Here is a 15199-nt window from a genome sequence, read left to right as displayed (position 1 = left end):
TACAACTGAATTAATGGATGAGCGGCATACCAGCATAAATTTAAAAGACAAATTAGTTGATATTATGAAGGAATGGGAAATTGATACAAAAACTATATGTATTGTGCATGACAATGCGGTAAATATTAAGAATGCCGTTACTGCAATGGCTTCAAACATTAAAAGTAGGACATGTTTCGCTCATTCGTTACAGTTATATGTCAACAAAGGCTAGGAAGAAAATGAAGTAAAACAAATACTAATTACTGCATCTACAATCGTTTCACATTTCAAACACTCAACAGTAGCAATCAAAGCACTCCAAGTAGTACAGAAAAAATTAAAAATGCCAGAAAAAAAATTAATTCAGTCTGTTAAAACTAGATGGAATTCGATTTATGCAATGGTTGAACGACTTATTGAGTCTCGACAATGTATAAGCATAGTTTTAAATGATCGTAATACCACTACTAGAACAACAGCAATATCACTGGAACTCAGCGAAAGTAAATGGGAGCTATTGGAGCAGTTAGTAAAAGTGCTCAAGCATTTCGATCTTGTTACTAAAGTCTTGTCATCTGCAACAACTCCAACAATATCAACTGTACATCCTATTTTAAAAAGCATTGCCCAACACTATTTGACTCCCAACGAATCTGACCTACATAAAATTAAAATATTAAAAGAAACATTGTCACAAGAGTTCAAAGCAAGACTTTTTAGTCAAATGCACAGTGATTCTATATTTCTTTTAAATATGGCTTCACTTTTAGACCCACGTTATAAAAATGTTTTTGATGATGAAAGTGATATTTTAATTACCTTAAAAGATATTATTATGCATCAATTAAATTATGAAGATTCTTCAGTTAATGATTCTATTAATCAGCCAAGCTCCATGGTATCTGCTTTAGATATTTTATTTCCCCAAAATGACAGTGGTGAAGATGTTAATCAACAAAATGAGCTTGAAAAATATTTAAGAGAAAATTGTATCAACAAAAATGCTTGTCCATTAACATGGTGGGCTGAAAATAGCAAAAGATACCCAATGATTTCAAAACTTGCCAAAAAATATTTATGTATATCATCAACATCAACTCCGTCTGAAAGAGCTTTTTCCACTGCAGGAAACATAACTTCAAAAAGAAATTGTCTGGCTGGTGAAACAGCCAAATGGTTAATATTTCTTTCGCATAATGCTAAATTATAATTTATATATTATTATTATTTTTTTTTACTGTTGTAATAAATATTAAATGTATTATGTATAATGTATAAGTATAACAATATTATGTGCTCATTAGCCTTGTAGAAACTATATAAATAAGACTGGGACTTAATGAGAATGGAGGAGCGTGTGAACACGTTTTATAATTTGGAGTGCTCTTTCTTTTGGCGGGCTTTTTGGAATTTGGGGTTCGAAGTTTAATAATGGCGTAACGTTGTAGTTTTTATTCTAAGAAATATTAAGGTTTACACTCGTTCATTATTGATATAATTAACATTTATTAAAGTCCATGTATGTGGATTTTAAATGGTGACCTCGACGTGATTATAAAAATAAATTGATATTGTTTTACTGCTGAATTATCTGTGTATTAAGTAAAAGTGAAGTCAATACACAAAAAGATATAAAGTTGATTGAAAATCGTTTTAAAATGAATGTAAATTTAAATAAAAAGAAAAGAATTAGAAGCGGACATCGACAACATGTTGTTAGAATAGGAGAAGAGCTTGAATACATTAAGGACAACGCAGAAAGGTTGAAATCATGTTTGGAAAACTTAAGTCTAAAGTTAAACCTTATACAAACATTGGATAACGATATTTTAGCCATGATAGATGACGAAGAAGCCATTGATATTGAAATTAACGAAAGCTCACATTTTCTTGATGAAATTCAGTTATTAATCATTCGAGCTCAAAATTTATTAAAAACAGTAAGTAAAGGAGAAATTTCATCCAAGTCAATAGTCAGTTTGTGTAACAGTAATATAAATTTACCTAAAATTACATTGGAGGAATTTGATGGGAACATTTTAAATTGGAGAGGATTTTGGGAACAGTTTAAAACAACTATCGGTGAAAATAACACTTTAAGTGAAATAGAGAAATTTACTTATTTAAAAACATTGCTTAAAGGAAGTGCCCATGATTTAATTTATGGATTAACATTAACATCAAATAATTATGAAAAAGCTATAACCATGTTGACTCAACGATATGGGAATACTCAAGTGTTAATTTCAACCAATATGGACAACTTACTTAAATTACCAAAGGTTAGATCAATTGATGACTTGGTTAAACTTCGTATGGTCTATGATAAACTTGAAACTAGTGTTAGAAACTTAAATGACCTTGGAGTGGAAACAGCTACATATGGATCAATGCTAATAAATATTTTATTTGATCGCATTCCAACAGAATTAAAAATTATTATCTCAAGAAAATTCAAACACGAAAATTGGAACTTAAATGAACTTATTGAAATTTTTAATGAAGAACTTTGTGCTCCTGAGCGTTGTTCAGCAGTTGGTAGGACATCAGATATTAATGATGTAGATTTTCAAAATGAATTCACTGCTCAAACACTTCATGTAGATACAAAAAAAACCTTGGTTTGCTACTTTTGTAATAAGAATCATTTTTCTAATAAATGTTTAAGTGTGACTGATAGAGAAAGTAGGAAAAATATATTAAGAAAACAAGGGCGTTGTTTCATTTGCATGGAAAAAGGGCATATTTCCAAAAGTTGTAAAGTGTTGTATAAGTGTGTGAAATGTAATGGAAACCATAATGTAAGCATATGTAATACCTCCAGTAAACAAAAAAGAGATAGACAATATTTTAATGATTCCCAGTCAAAGGAAACTATTACAAATCATGTAAATTGCTTACAACAAACGATATTGCTACAAACAGCAACTGCTTTAACTAAAAATACTAATGATAAAAAAGAGAAAAATTCAAGATTATTATTTGATTGTTGTAGTCAGCGAACATATTGTACCGAAACACTAAGAAAGAAACTAAATCTTAAAGTATTACGACAAGAAACAGTTTTAATGAAACGATTTGCTTCAGATGAAGGAATTCTGAGAACATTAGATGTAGTACACATTTGTGTGCGTGGAAAAACCAAACCTGTCAATATATATATATTGAAGCTCTTTGCTTACCTTTCCTGTGTTCCCCGTTGCAAAATCAAGATTTGAAATTGACATTAAAAACCTATCCTTATTTTAAAAATTTACAATTAGCAGAAAATGATTTAGTGGGGAACAATCTCGAAATTGACATTTTAATTGGAATGGATAATTATTATAAATTTATGACAGGGCGTATTATCAGGAAAACCTTTGATGGACCAGTAGCCTTAGAAAGTAATTTGGGGTGGGTTATTTGTGGCCCAACAAACATGACCGTTAAAAGAAGTTATACAGCTTCAAATTATTATTCAACGCATGTCATACATATTAATACCTTACAGGTTGACAATGATAGTTTAAAATCTAATCTAATGAAATTCTGGGAGATTGAAGGCTTAGTAGTAGAAGAAAATGAAGTTTACTATAATTTTCAAAATAAAGTGTACCATGATGGAAAAAGATATGTAGTTGCCTTACCATTTAAACCATTTCATGACACTCTTCCTGATAACTATTCAAATAGTGAAAAAAGGCTTGAATCATTAAAACGGCGACTTGACAAGGATGAAGCACTTCTACACAAGTATAATAATATCATTTACCAATATTTAAAAGATGGAATCATTCAAAAGGTCACAGACTCTGGTTTGCCAGGTAGAATTCATTATATGCCTCATACAGCTGTCATTCGTTTGGATAAAGATACAACGAAAGTGAGAATAGTGTTTGATGCATCTTCAAAAAATGATAAACATCCATCACTAAATGACTGTCTGTATTCCGGTCCCTGTTTGTTGACCTTGTTATTTGATATATTAGTTCGATTCAGACTTCACAAGATTGCTATAATATCAGACATCAAACAAGCATTTCTGAATATTGGTATTACTCCTTCTGACCAAGATTATTTGCGCTTCATTTGGTTTGATGATGTATTCTCACAAAATCCAGAAAAAATAATATTTCGCTTTAAACGTGTTGTTTTTGGATTAACATGCAGTCCATTTCTACTAAATGCAACAATACGAGAACATTTAAAAAACTATGTTAAGGAATTTGAAGATTTTGTTTCACAGATTCTTTGTAATCTGTATGTGGATGATACTGCAACTGGATTTAATAATGTTGCTGATGCCTTTGAATTTTTTCAAAGAGCCCATAAGGTGATGAAAGAAGGTGGATTCGAATTAGTAAAGTGGGCATCTAACTCAAAAGAATTAATAAACTTAATAAAGTCTCAGGTTGATATACCTAACACTGAACAGCATAAGAAAGTTCTAGGACTCAGTTGGGACACCAAGTTGGATGAACTTGTTTTTTGTTTTGATGAATTAGTGGATGAGGCACTTAAATTGCCACGAACTAAACGTTCCTTATTAAGTATCAGTTCAAAAATATATGATCCTCTTGGACTGTTGATTCCAATTACTATTCAATCAAAAATGATGTTCCAGAGAATATGTACAGAAAAGATGGACTGGGATGATCTCTTGCCTAATGATGTCTGGACACAGTGGTATAAATGGTTATACGGACTTAAAGAACTTAGTAGTTTACACATACCAAGATGTTTATTTATTGACATAGCTAAACAAGTAAAGTTTGTGCAAATTCATGGCTTTTGTGACAGTTCAACACAAGCATACACAGCATTGTGTTATTTACGAACTGAAGCTTATGATATGGTTGTTGTAAACTTACTTACAGCAAAAGCGAAGGTTGCTCCATTAAAAAAGCAAACGGTTCCAAGACTTGAACTCTTGGGTTGTCTAATGTTAAGCAAATTAGTAAACCCTGCTGATATTCCAACTAGAGAAAATGATTTAAATGTAATACTCAAAAGTAAGAGTTACTGGAATGGACCCGAGTTTTTAATGCTTGACCCTACTCATTGGACTGCGGAAAACAATTGTGAAGATGAATTAACAAAATCGTCTATCAATTCCGAGATGAAAAAACAAAAAAGTAATTTAAAAGGAATTGCTGATTTGGAAAATATGTTGGATCAATCCAGTATTGATTGTACTGTTTTTAGTATGCTGGAAAATGCCACGGTGGTGGAGGGAGTTTTAATAATTGTGAACTTACACGAGGTAATAAAAATAGATAGCTTCAGCTCAATGAACAAACTTTTATTAGTAACCTCATATGTGATGCGAATCATAAATAATTTGTTATATCGAATAAAAAGAAGAAAAAAGAAAACTATAGGTTATATTAGTACAGAAGAAGTAATGCATGCTGAAAATATGTGGGTTAAAACAGAACAATTGTTAGCAAAAAAGCTTAATGAGTTTCCTGATATTTATCAATCCTTAAATTTAAAATATGAAAGTGATGGTGTTTTACGATTACATGGACGTTTACCTAATGCAATTGTGGAAATTGATATTAAACATCCTATTTATATCCGGACCAATTCTACGTTCACAAAATTACTAATATTACAAGCACATGAAAAAACAGGCCATGCTGGAATAAACAGCACCTTGAATGAAATACGATCAAGGTATTGGTTTTCCAGAGGAAGAAAAAGGATTTTATCCATTATAAAACATTGTGTTATTTGCAAAAAGGCACAAGGTAAAACTATGAAAGGTTCTGAACCACCTATTCTTCCAGATTATCGTTTAAACAGTGATTTTGCTTTTGCTAATACAGGAGTTGACTTTACCGGACCATTTTACATAAAGAATATCTATTCAGACACCAATGCGTTGCATAAAGCCTATCTGCTTTTATTTACATGTGCAGTGACAAGAAATGTACACCTGGAATTGACCCCAAGTATGGACGTCCCTTCAGTTATTTGCGCACTTAAACGATTTTTTGCTAGAAGAGGATATGTCAAAATGTTTATTAGTGACAATTTTTCTACATTTAAATCAAACGAACTATCAAAATTTTTACGTGATAAACTTATAAATTGGAAATTTATTTTGCCGCTTTCCCCATGGTGGGGAGGGTTTTACGAGAGGTTAATACGTATAATTAAAGGAACGTTAAGAAAAACGTTGGGGAAAGCCCGACTGACCTTTGATCAACTAAACACAGAATTAGCTGAAGTAGAAATGATTGTAAATAGCCGACCCTTGTGTTACGTGTCTAATGAACACGACGTGGAGCCGTTGACCCCTTCTCATTTGACTGTGGGGAGAAGACTTCTTAGTCAAGCAGGGTCGGTTGATACAGAGGATCTTGACCAGATTGAAATTAATGCGTTGGAAGGTTTTGAACATCTGAAGACTTCAATCGAATATTTTAAAACAAGATTTTACAAAGAATACTTAAATGAACTACGGGAACACCACGTTTATAATCGTCGGAAATATGATGTTATAAATAACATTCAAATAAATGATATGGTGTTGATTAAAGACGACAATAAATTGCCTCGAAGCTGTTGGAAAAAGGGTGTAGTGATCGATAAAATAACTGGAAGCGATGGGAAGGTTCGGGGGGGCTGTACTACGCGTAATTGGAAAGAATGGGATTGCTGTAAAGTTGAAACGTGACTTAAAGCGCTTGGTTCCTTTGGAACTTCAATCGAGCTGTGGACCTCCAATCGATCTACCGGAGAAATGGGTGTCGGCGAAAACTGCAGAGTTAAAGATGAAGCTGACCAACCAGTGATTAGAGATAGTGATCTCTAAGGTGGGGAGTGTAGAAACTATATAAATAAGACTGGGACTTAATGAGAATGGAGGAGCGTGTGAACACGTTTTACAATTTGGAGTGCTCTTTCTTTAGGCGGGCTTTTTGGAATTTGGGGTTCGAAGTTTAATAATGGCGTAACGTTGTAGTTTTTATTCTAAGAAATATTAAGGTTTACACTCGTTCATTATTGATATAATTAACATTTATTAAAGTCCATGTATGTGGATTTTAAAAGCCTGAATTTCTACAGTTCTTTAAATATACTAAGATTTAATAAACAACCTTCTATCAAATGCTACAACAAACAAGTTTTCAACTTCATACTTTAATACATTTTTGATGTTTATAGTTTAAAACTTTAAACCTAAATTTGGTATCACAATTTCGTCTTGATATGTAGTACATACATACTTCATAATATTTTTACTTTATATTTTTGGTTATTTTTTTATTTCACGATTATTTTTTTTAATTTTGTTACTAGTTGTAGGATACAACTTGGGAGTTGGGTTTGGGACCTCCTAATAATTTTGATTAAAAACCCATGTTATATATTATTTATATTACAAGATGGGACATACATATACTTTTTAAAAATAACTTGAGAAAATGAAAAAAATATATTAATTGATTAGAAAAATCAATAAAATAAACTTTAACACCTTTGACTTTTTATTTTAAAGCCACATGAGGTTAGATTTGGCTATGAATTGCATACAAATACGCACATAACATCTCCTTTTTTTATTAATAAAAATAGTAAATACCTACTTGCTACTTTCTAATTCCTAGTTCCTACCTCATAGGTGGGTATCTAATAATAAATTGTGAAAAACTCGAAAACCCTGGTGTATTTGCTATTAGGGGTCTTATATTGAGTCAATTGTCAATAGATCTGAGATCGTAATTCGAATTATTTAGGTTGATACTTGATAATAATGAAAAAAAAAAAGCTGATTATCTCAAAAACAATGAAGCCGGATTGGATTCGAAATCCGAATCAACGGATTGAATCCGAAATCCGAATCGACGGATTGGATCCGTGAATCCGGATAAAACGGATTGATCCGAAATTTGGATTAAATAATTGTAATCCGTAATCCGGATTGGTCAAAATAATGCTCAGCACTAATATATACATATATATATATATATATATATATATATATATATATATATATATATATATATATATATATACACTGTATGACAAAAGTTAACGTACACTTTAAAAAAATTACTAACTCTTAATTTAGAATAAAAGAAATGCAAGGAACAAGTTAAAAACTGAATAAAAACTATTTGATTTATAATTATTTAAACAAAAATTGAAAAAACAGAACAAGAAAAAAATTTTATTTTAATATCTTGATGAAATGCAAGAAAAGTAACAAAAAGAAGGTGACAAAAGTTATTGTACGCTTTCAAAATAGTACACTTTGATAAATATTATGGGAACTAAACTTATATTTTAGTATCGTGTATTTTGTCCTTTAGCTTTTACAACAGCAGCAAGACGTCTTGGCATCGATTCAACGAGTTTTTTTGTAATAGACGGATCGATTTATTCCCACGTCTTTACAATATGGACTTTTAATTGTTCAATGGTGTTTACACCTGTTCTATCTATTCGTCTATCGATTTCATCCCATAAATGTTCTATTACATTTAAATCAGGGCTTTGAGGTGGATGATTTTGTATGTCCCAACCTTTTTTTTCCATAATTTCCATCACATCTTTGGCCTTATGTTTGGGATCGTTATCTTAAAGAAAAACGAAGTCATCACCAATACCAAGATTACGTGCTGATTGTTCAACATTTTCTTTAATAATACGTTTATAGTAATGTTTGTCCATATTTCCTTCAATAAATACTAACTTTCAACACCTGCTGCCGACATACATCCCCAAACCATTACTGATCCATTTCCGTGTTTAAATGTTCGGACTGTAGTTCCATTTTCTAAGCAATTTTTTGATGAACGCCATACACGAATTCTACCATCAGATCTTTTTACATTAAATTTAGACTCATCTGTCCATAAGACTTTATTCCAGAATGAGTCTGGCATATCAATGTACATTTTAGCATAGTTTAATCGAAGCTTACAATTTTTATCACTAATACAAGGAACCTTTCTTGGAACGCGACTCACTATTCCTTGTCTTTTAAGACTTCGAATGACTGTTTTTGGACTAATTTTAACCCCCAAATCGTTTTCTGTTTTGCAAGCTAAAGTTTTGGCACTTACAAAACAAATTTTCTTGATTGTGGAAGCTAAGCTTCGTTCAGCACGTTTATTCAGTTTTTTTGGACGACCACTTCGGGGCAAATCAGCTAATTTTCCTGTTTTTTTGAACTTGTTAATAATTGAAAAAACTGTGGATTTTTTAGAATCAACAATTTTTGCTATACAATTTAACGATTTTCCTTCATTCCAATGCTTAATTATCAGCTTACGAATTTCTACAGTGGTCTTAACCCGTTTCGAGCTCATTTTACTTTTTTTTAACCAAAAAAATTCATTGAAAACAATTGAAAATAATCTTAAAGTGTTTATAGTTTACTTTATTTTCAAAAATGTATGAAAAATGGTGGACATAACGGTTTGGAGTTAAATAAATATTAGTGTACGCCAAGTGTACGATTTTCAAATTTTGAGCCTAATTTTAATGTTATTTCAATATAAATTCCAAAAAATTCATAAATTAACAAAATAAATACTATTAAAAAAAAAATTATAAATAATTTTCATTAAATATAGCAGAAAAATTGTGTCTATATTGAATATTATTTTTTTCCTTAGCGTACGATAACTTTTGTCACACAGTGTATATATATATATATATATATATATATATATATATATATATATATATATATATATATATATATATATATATATATATATAATGTAGTATGTAAAAATATTATGTAGTATGTATATATATCCAGACAGCAAGTATATACTGGTCCAATAATGGCTAGCCTATGCCAGCGCATTCATTAAAGGACCGGTAAAGTTCCGTTCGTGGATTGCCATTTCTGGCAAGCCGTAACAAGGCCATTGCTTAACCTTTAACATTGCCTGTTCAGCTTAGCCGCGATAGTACCAATAGCAGGCCATTAATAGTTTGCCGGAGCAGATGAATAGACATTGGGCCAATATCGGCCGACCATTGCAAAACCAAATTAACCTTAGTGTAATTTGAAAAAATTAATTTCTCGTATCCATCTTGTTTTTAACGTTTCATACAAACATATATTCTCAGATTCTTAAATTGTTAAAAAATATTTGCAGGCAAAATAATGTTCTAGTATGTTTTCTTTTACTTCATTACTTTAAAATCTTTTGAAGATTATATTTTTTTAAACAGAACTTTTGTTTATAAAAATTTTTTAGAAAAAATATTGCCAATTTATTATTTTGTTAAACGAAACAAATTTTTTATTGTATTGTTAGGTTAAAAATAAGCTTCTGAAATAAACGAAGAAAGATTCAAAAAAAATGTTGCAACTGTTTTCGATAAAATCGCTGAAGCTAATAGTTTTGTTTTGGAAGATAATTAATTGCCTTTAAATATGAACTGCAAGAACTCAAAGTTTGATGCTACTCCGAAGAATTATGAACCTATTGACACATCTATTTTTTCTTTAAATTCAGTTTTTCATGATTGTGCCATCAGCTCTGATGAAAATTGGAAAACCAATAATAAAAAATCAATTAGTTCAGAATCAATTTTATCCATAGAAAAGTCAAATCTTATAAATGTCCTAGTTAATGTTTTGACTAGTTGGGCAACTAGACACAAAATTACATATGCAGCTTTGGGTGATTTATTGATTATATTACGCAAATCATTTCCTGGCTTACCAAAAAGTCCCAAATCTATTCTAAAAACTGAACAATTAAAGGTTGAAGTTTTTGAAAATTCCTATTCTTACTTCGGCATAAAAAATGGACTTTTGTCTGAAAGTACAGAGTGTTTTACAGATAAGACTGTAACAATTCAAGTCCATTTTGATGGCTTGCCTCCTTTTAAAATTTCAAGCATGCAGATATGGAAAATTCTTGGTTTAGTGGAAAAATTTGATGAAACATTGTAATGTAATAAAAACCATCTGTTATTGCACTATACTGTAACAATTGCAAACCTAAAAACATTACAGCTTTCTTATCTGACTTTGTCTTAGAAGTTAATGAACTGTACAAAAATGGTATCGCAATAAACAGTGAAATTTATTCATTTAGAATAAATTATTTGTGACACCCCAGCAAGAGCATTTGTAAAATGGACTAAATGTTCTAATAAGCTTGGTGAATTAGAATTATTACGAATATGTGGAAAAAGTCACGTAAATAAACGTGATGAAAGTCACGCATTCATTTATAATTATTATTTTAATGGCTATTGTAGTATTAACCTCATCAGAACTAGAACGTTGTATTTATATACGATTTTATGTAATAGCAGAGAGAGAGAGAGGGAGAGAGACAGAGGGAGAGAGACAGAGACAGAGAGAGACAGAGAGAGAGAGACAGAGAGAGAGAGACAGAGAGAGAGACAGAGAGAGAGAGAGAGAGACAGAGAGAGAGAGAGACAGAGAGAGAGAGAGAGAGACAGAGAGAGAGAGAGAGAGAGAGAGAGAGAGAGAGAGAGAGAAACGCTCATACTTAGTTTATACAAATATTGGTTTTTAATATATATATAAACCAATACGAGAATGCAACATTATCAGAACGTTTGTATAACAACTTAATGCTGTTATGTGTTGGAATGAGTATTTTGTTGAGTGAATCACTGTACCACAATTATGCAGATTATGCTCATAAATTACTTGTAATAGTTTTTGAAGATGTAGGAAACTTATACCGTTTTGAATTTTTAACGTACAATATACATGGACTGATTCATTCAACCCAAGACGCAAAACGGTTTGGTCCTTTGGACAATATTTCAGCGTTTTTTTTTGAGAACTTTTTGCTATAGCTAAAAAAATTAGTTCGAAGGCCTAATTAACCTCTGCAACAAGTTGTGAGAAGAGTTTATGAAAAAAATCTTGCTCAAAAGCTATATAAAGGTGATGCAATTTGACATTATAACATGAGCTGAAGAAAGAACATTTTATTAGCCCATTGCGTGCAATTTGTAGTATGAATGTTTGTAGTCAGTACAAAGAGCTGTATACTTCTAAGTTTTGTATAAAAGTAGCTTTGGGTGACAGCTGTTTTAGATTAGTATCAGGTGCAATAGTTGTTGTGCAAAGTATTGCAAGATGTAGCGATGATCAGATTTTTATTACACAATGCCACCCCATTATGAAAAATAACATATCCTCTTGGTTGCAGAAAATAATAGCAATATTCAAAAAAATGTGCCGTCCAAAGAACATTTTACTGGTCCTGTGCCGCCAAACTTCTTTCATGAAACTTATCGTCAATATAAACATTTTAAAACCGATAATATTTTAATTTCATCAACAGTTGGGAACAATTATTTTCAAATTCTAAAAAAATACATAAAGTTAAAAAAATACATAACGGCTATATTGTTGCTCTATCATTGTCTTTAATAACGTATTTTTATGTATTGTTATTGCTGATACGTTATTTGTTTTTCAAACTATGGAGTAAGATATAGTATTTAAACTGTGGAAATATAGTGTAGAATATTATATAGTAATATACCATATCCTAACTTCCTAATTGGTATTTCCAGCAACATGTCATTTAAGTTTGCTATCCTTGAATTTATGAATAAGCAGTGTGTAGCCACTATCCCAATGTCATGGTTTGTTTCAGAAGAAGAAGAAGAGGGTTTCTTTCTTTCTAAAAAAAGCAGAAGTAAACTGAAGAAGCTTGGCCAAAGTTTTCTGTTAGAGTTCTGGGAAGAGCAGGTATAATATAAAATTGTTGTAGGCATATTTTACATTTCCATTAACTTGTTTGATACTTATGCAAAACTGTACAAAAATTATAAAAAATTAGTTAATATCATTTTTGACTGTATATTTCAGCAACTTATGAAAGGGTTGAAGAAAAAGTGACAAAAGCTTTGAGTCAATCAGAAATTGGGACAACTAACCCAGATGCTCAAGCTCGTGAACAAACCTCAAAGACAAATAAACATGGGTACAAAACGTAGTTTTCAAAATATTTCACTTATTTCATTAAATAAATGCTACATTTCATTTGATAGCCTATTTTTCAAATGATTAAGTTGTATATAAAATATTTTTACACTTTCAGGCATTTAATAACCTTAAAGCAAATTTATTCAGACTCTGATACTGAATATGAAGAATGTCCTTTCAAGAAGTCAAATTTACTACAACCTCCCAGTCCGCCTCCAAGAATAAGTTCTACTATTTATATGCCTCGTGTTCAATATAATCGTTCCCACTCCACATCTATTCAATCATTACAGATGACTACTCATCTTCCACCATGTATTTCGAATTCTCCTGCTGCTCTTTCTGTTACCCACGTTTCACCTGCCATCTTCAGTATGCCTACTATAAGCTCAACCAGTCAGTGCACATTAGCTCCTCATGACACGACTCTTATTTCTGTAGGTGAAGTCGTTCCTGATAATGGTCAAGGTTAGAATAATATTAGATGTATTGAAAATCGTAGTTTTATTTAGTGTCTAGGCTGTATTCTGTACACAATGATCTATTTATTTTGATGTATTTCTGCATGTTTTATAATGTATTTAATGAAATAAGTATTACTTGAAATAGCTGATCTGTTTGTCTAGCTTATCATCGTTGTTGATTTATTGACATTTAATTATTCTGTATATGATACTAATTTTGTTTAAAATTTTTGTCAGTGATAATACCTTACAGCTTGCTTCTACAATTTTTAATTCTAGCAGAATTAGCAGGGTTAACAACAGTACCTAAATTTTTTAAATGCTCTGTTATTCTGTTTTTTAAACTCCAACTTGACACCATATCTGAAAGCAATTTTCAAAACTGTACAAGAAATTAAAGTCACACAGACTATTCATGGAAATATTTTAAATGCTTTGGTGCAGCAAAGAAATGCTATGAGCCAAGCTATAAGCCTAGCGTCACAACTTTCACGTGGTATTGTTCATATAAAGGCCTCCATGACTTCCAGCTATTAAGATACATTATTTCTAAAGCTCTGGTTAGAGAACAAATTTTATTTAGATTCCAGTATATATTTCAAGCAATTTTTATAATAGCTGTTTGTGCTGTTGTAAACATTATCAGGGTAACGCGGGGCAAAATGAGACAGCGGGGCAATATGAGTTCGCGTTTATCATGATGCCAGCCCTACAAATTATTATTTGCAAGATTTTTAAATATGCAGCTGTGTTCAAAAACTATTTTGTGTCAAGAAAAATATATTGAGTCACTTTGAAATAAAAAAGTTGAGTAGAAGGGGAATCATTTCATTCCTCGGCTTCGCGAAAATTACGAATTTTTAAGTGTTGTTATTATATTTTTTCCTAGCCTTTTTCGATCTCACTAATTGGAAAAGCTTTTTATGTTAAAATTTTTTTTTTTATTAGAATCTTTAGGCCTTTTTCTATCATTTCCATTCTTTGGTATTTTATTTCTTCAATAAAATAGTCAGGAAATTAGGCAATTCGATGCCAAAATTATGTGGAGCAAAACGAGATATTCTGTTTGTATTTGTTTTGCCGATATCTTATATTATGTTTATTTAATGTCTTACATTAAAACAACAAACATAGCAAATATTAATATTTACGTGCTGTAGATTTAAATTCATTATACTGTATTTACTTACTTTTTGTTTAGTTAATTGAAATGTTTAGTTGTTATTCAATATAGAATTATGTTTTATATTTTGTTACATACTTATATTTAAACATAATAAATATTTAATCAAATTGAAGCAAATAATTCTTATAATTCTTAATAACTTCCTTTTTCGTCCACATATTTCTCTGACAACGAAGTTTTGCTGGATCAATAGCATTCTCTGGTGTTAGAAAATCTAAATCTTTTAGTACGGCATTTGCTATTAGGCAGGCATCCCTGTTTCTGATTTTATACCTATCCATGGCCTTACACAACTCAGGATATTGTTTAGTGTTGTTACTCTTCATCACTTGGCATCTCATAATCACTTGACATCACTTCATAACCTGACATCACTTTATCATCTGACCTCTCAATTGGCAAAAATTATTTATCTGATTTTGACTGTTTATTATCACTGCAATATGTTTCATTTGGATCAATTTCTTTATCAAACTTCAATTTCTTATCTGTAATTGGTAAATTGCATGTTTTACTCCCTTTTTTTTCTCTCTTCTGCAGCTTAATTGTTTCTTCTTTGCCATCTTTTCCTATTACCATCTTCCGTACCGTTTTTTGATCTATTCAGAACTCCCATTCAAG

At 30.9% G+C, this 15199-nt stretch overlaps 2 pseudogenes; both read left to right on the top strand.

Moving 5' to 3' along the window:
* Nucleotides 1-1401: 1401 nt before the first annotated feature.
* LOC145188267 (uncharacterized) lies at nt 1402-6787 on the top strand (annotated as a pseudogene).
* Nucleotides 6788-12517: 5730 nt separating this feature from the next.
* LOC149892833 (uncharacterized) lies at nt 12518-14626 on the top strand (annotated as a pseudogene).
* Nucleotides 14627-15199: the final 573 nt, after the last annotated feature.

This window comes from Hydra viridissima, unplaced genomic scaffold (genome assembly GCF_058129835.1).
Source record: "Hydra viridissima isolate aposymbiotic clone 2 unplaced genomic scaffold, HvirCarnegie_v1 scaffold_1, whole genome shotgun sequence".
NCBI classification, from domain to species: Eukaryota; Metazoa; Cnidaria; class Hydrozoa; order Anthoathecata; family Hydridae; genus Hydra; species Hydra viridissima.
This window is presented reverse-complemented; position numbering and strand designations above follow the sequence as displayed.